Source organism: Microcebus murinus, unplaced genomic scaffold (assembly GCF_040939455.1).
Source record: "Microcebus murinus isolate Inina unplaced genomic scaffold, M.murinus_Inina_mat1.0 scaf022_hap2_Mmur4.0, whole genome shotgun sequence".
NCBI classification, from domain to species: Eukaryota; Metazoa; Chordata; class Mammalia; order Primates; family Cheirogaleidae; genus Microcebus; species Microcebus murinus.
This window is the reverse complement of record NW_027438968.1, coordinates 264,979-269,662: the sequence shown is the minus strand read 5'-3', so window position 1 is coordinate 269,662 and position 4,684 is coordinate 264,979. Positions and strand designations below refer to the sequence as shown.

Below are 4,684 nucleotides of genomic sequence, written 5' to 3'. Positions count from 1 at the left end.
CCCCCCTCCTCTCCTCGCCTGGCCTCCTTCACCTCCCCGCCCCCACCCCCAGCGTGCTGACTGCGCACGGGCGGGCGGGGCGCTCGCCCTTTGACCCCAGCCAGGGGCCGCCCTCCCCCACAACCCCTTTCAGCTGCGCCCCGCGCCCTGTGGCCAGGGCGGCCGCCTATTCCCCCGGGCCAGGGCTGGGGCACAGCGCACGGGGGAGGGGAGCGAGTGTATGGGGCGTGTCTCTCTCTCTCTCTCTCTCTCTCTCTCTCTCTCTCTCTCTCTCTCTCTCTCTCTCGGGATGTGTCCCATGGGTGGGGTGGGGTGGCGTGGTTTGTTGGGTGCTGAATAAATCAGTCCCCTCCATCTCCTCCCTCTGGAAAACCCCAAAGCCCTTGGAGAACTGCCGGCAACGCTACCGTTAGGGGCCGGGACCCTCCTCTGTGTCCTCCTGTGGCCCAGTCCAAGGGGCCTGGGCCTGGCGGGGGCTGCATTGGACCCCAACCACCCTGGCGTGTGGACTCGCTAAAAATCGGCGACTAGATATTGGATTCCAGCGTCATTGAGGTCATTTCACTAATGAGTGCACCGGAAAGAGTTTCCTAATCCATCTGTGAGGGTGGCAACTGAAAGAGAATTTGAAAGCTGACAGAATAGGCGAGGAAAGGCATAGGAGATTTCCACACCCAGTAAGGAAGCCTTTCCCGAAATGGAAGAAAGAAAGGAGCAAACAGAGACACCGGTAGCCCGCCCGGATCAGAGTCTGCCCCTGAGAGAAAGTACCCTGACCAGGGTCACCCGTGGGTGGGTGGCGAGCTAGCGGCATTCAGAAGAGCGAGGCCCGCAGTCTGTGCAGAAGACACCTGCACTCGGGTGTGTGTGGCGGCACGATTCCCAAGCAGCTCCAGATGTTAATCCAAGGAGAAGCCAGGGAGTTCCCAACGCCCCAGGTGTCCTCAGCCCACGACTGGCTGCTGTGGGAATGCGAAGCCCGGCTCCTTGTCTCAGAGCGGGGCAACCAGGAGGTGTGATGTCCACCCCGGGGTTCCTAGGAGGATCAGGCTGAAGCTGGGACTTGGCCTGAAAGTGTCCCCTCGCATGGCCACCCCCTTCCCCTTCCTGCTCCTCTACTCCTGGTGCCCCTCCATCCAGGGGCCAGACCTTAAAGAGTCACCTGCAAGAGAATCCTGGTCCCAAAGGAGCCTTCTGGGGGACCCGTGCTGAGAGAGCTTGTGGGCATGGCCCGCTGGGGCTCTGCCCGACCCAGGGCTGAGACATGCAACCTCCCAGCTCTGGGTCCCTGCAGGAAGTGTTGGCAAGCACAGGGCCAGTCCTCCAAAGGCCCAGGTGCAGGGAGCCCAGGCCAAGCAGCCTGTGGAAGAAGCCACATGCTGTGCCACCCCGGGGAACACGACTGCAGGCCACAGGCCTTCCCGCCTCCTCCTCCTCCTCCTCCTCCTCGCCTCCTCCTCCTCCTCCTCGTCCTCCTCCTCCTCATCCTCCTCCCACCCCGCCCCCGCCCCCGCCCCCACCTGGCGCAGGGCCCAGAGACACCTCAGACACTTGCTACCCAAAGTGCAAAGGGCATCAGTTGCTCCTCCAAACCCCCCCCCCCCAGCCCAGCAGACCGCGTTGTCCAGCCAGCCCCCGGGCCTCCCTGGGGTGCCCAGCACAAAAGTGCAGTCACCCACCAGACCCTCAATCTCAGTTTTCGGATGTTTTTGCCACTCTAAGGACCCGCAGGCCAGCTGGGCCTTCTGGCAGGACAGAGAGCCCCGGAATCCGACGTGGAGAGCTGGGTGTACGTCCCCATGAGGAGGCGGTCCCCACATCCGCGGCTCTCCCCTTGCGGGGAGCGGCAGCCGCGGGGCCTCAGAGAAGACACCAGGCTGGGCCCCCACGGCACAGTGGGAGCACGTCCCCCGCAGGCCACTTAGGGACAGGCGGCCGGCCAGCGGCAGACGGTAGGTTTGCGCGAGACGCCGCGGCCGCCCTGCTACCGGGTTCCTGGGAGGGCGTCCTGGAACCAGCGTCCACACCAAGCCCTTGGAAGGCCCAGGCGATGGAGGAGCCCCGTCAGGCAGGGGCCGAGGACGGTGACAGCCCGGGCGGGGAGGAGCGTGTCAGGCAGGGGCCGAGGTGACGGGCCGGGCGGGGAGGAGCGTGTCAGGCAGGGGCAGAGGACGGTGACAGGTGACAGGCCGGGCGGGAAGGAGTCAGTCAGGCAGGGGCCGTGGAGGAGACGGGCTGGGTAAGGGTTAGGGTTAGAGTCAGGGCACAAGTCACAATCGCAAAGACCTGGAAGCGACCCGAGTGCCCATCGACCCACGAGTGCGTAAATGAAATGTGGCGCGTGGACACCACGGAGTGCTATTCGGCTATGAGGAGCAGCGGTGAGGGGGCACCTCTCGTGGTTCTCCTGGCCAGAGCTGGAACCCGTTCCAGTAAGCCAAGTATCCCAAGAATGGACACACGAGCACCACGTGCTCGCGCTCACCAGCAAATGGGTACGAACCGATGGACACCTAAGTGGACACAGAGGAATCACCTCCATCGGGTGGGTGTCGGGCGGGTGGGGGGAGGGGATGGGCATACACATCCATTAGGAATGGGGTGGGTGCGCACCGACTGGGGGATGGGCGCACTTGAAGCTCTGACCCGAGGGGGGAGGCTGGGAGAGGGCAACGCACCCGACCTTAACATTGGTACCCCCACAATACGCTGGAACAACATGAGAGGTAAATGAATAAGAACACGGGGGGGAGGGGAGAGGGGGGCACGGGCAACACATGTCACCTTAATACTTGGACTCCCATCATCTGCTTGAAAAGAGAGAGAAAAGAAAATGCAATAATAGAGATAAGAGACACTTTTTAAAAATAATGAATCCGGCCGGGCGCTGTGGCTCACGCCTGTAATCCTAGCTCTTGGGAGGCCGAGGCGGGCGGATTGCTCAAGGTCAGGAGTTCAAAACCAGCCTGAGCAAGAGCGAGACCCCGTCTCTACTATCAATAGAAAGAAATTAATTGGCCAACTGATATATATATAAAAAATTAGCTGGGCATGGTGGCGCATGCCTGTAGTCCCAGCTACCCGGGAGGCTGAGGCAGAAGGATCACTCCAGCCCAGGAGTTTGAAGTTGCTGTGAGCTAGGCTGATGCCACGGCACTCACTCTAGCCTGGGCAACAAACCGAGACTCTGTCTCAAAAAAAAAAAAAAAAAAATGAATCTGAAGAGAAAAGTAAAAGGAGGCCTGTGGAGCACGTCTGGGTGTGACTCCGGATCCCCGAACATCAGGTGCCACCACCAAAGATTCCTACGTGTAGCCCATAGAACCCCAAAAGCAACGGGACGAGTTCTGGTGACATACTCCCTCAAAATGACATCCAGGCCTTCTTCTGGAACTCCCTCCCCTCTCAGACTCTCAAGGTTTCCTCCAGCGTGTCGGCTCCCACAGAGCAGACCTTTGGTCTGAGACCTGACTGTCCAGAAGCCACGCATGCTGCCGCGTGGCGGCGGTGTCACGGCTCGGGACAAGAGGAGGCCCCACGGTGCGGGCTGGGGCGCCAGGCACCGCGGCGGGCGCTGAGGGTGGGGGTCACCCCCACCCCGGGCCGCCCCCGCACTCCCAGAAACGCGACAGAACCAGAGGCAAAAAAAAAAAAACGAAGAAGAAGAAGCCTATGGCACCCGGTATTCCCGGGCGGTCTCCCATCCAAGTTCTAACCAGGCCCGACCCTGCTTAGCTTCCGAGACCAGACGGGATCGGGCGCGTTCGGGGTGGTGTGGTCGTGGACGGCGGAGGGCGCCCCTGCCCCGCTCAAGAAGCCGAGCCTCTCTGCGCTTCCCCGCCGCCTCCTCCCGCCCCAGGCCCCGCGCCGGGCCGGGCCTGTTGAGTTCGCCGGCCGGGTCCCGTGGGCTCCGAGGGACGGGGTGACAGGCGGGGCGGGCAGGGAGCGGCGGGCCGGGTTTGGGGGCTGTCTCTCTATACACACACACTCACACTCACACTCACTCACTCACTCACACTCACACAAGATGCGCCTCCACGGCTGGACCAGCCAAGGTGGAGACCTTCCAGCCCCCCTCCTGTCCTCGCCTGGCCTCCTTCACCTCCCCGCCCCCCACCCCCAGCGCGCCTCCGGGGCCGCTGACTGCGCACGGGCGGGTGGGCGGGGCGGGGCGCTCGCCCTTTGACCCCAGCCAGGGGCCGCCCTCCCCCACAACCCCTTTCAGCTGTGCCCCCCACCCTGTGGCCCCGCGGCCGCCTATTCCCCCGGGCCAGGGCTGGGGCACAGCGCACGGGGGAGGGGAGCCAGTGTATGGGGCGTCTCTCTCTCTCGGGATGTGTCCCATGGGTGGGGTGGGGTGGCGTGGTTTGGGGGGCGCTGAAGAAATCAGTCCCCTCCATCTCCTCCCTCTGGAAAACACCCAAGCCCTTGGAGAACTGCCCGCACCGCTACCTTGGGGGCCGGGACCCTCCTCTGTGTCCTCCTGTGGCCCAGTCCAAGGGGCCTGGGCCTGGCCGGGGCTGCATTGGACCCCAACCACCCTGGCGTGTGGACTCGCTAAAAATCGGCGATTACATATTGGATTCCAGCGTCATTGAGGTCATTTCACTAATGAGTGCACCGCAAAGAGTTTCCTAATCCATCTGTGAGGGTGGCAACCGAAAGAGAATTTTAGAGCCGACAG

At 62.8% G+C, this 4,684-nt stretch overlaps 1 pseudogene; it reads right to left on the bottom strand.

Annotated features, from left to right (window-relative positions):
• Positions 1-3,667: 3,667 nt before the first annotated feature.
• LOC142867886 (uncharacterized) lies at positions 3,668-3,786 on the bottom strand (annotated as a pseudogene).
• Between the last annotated feature and the right edge of the window lie 898 nt (positions 3,787-4,684).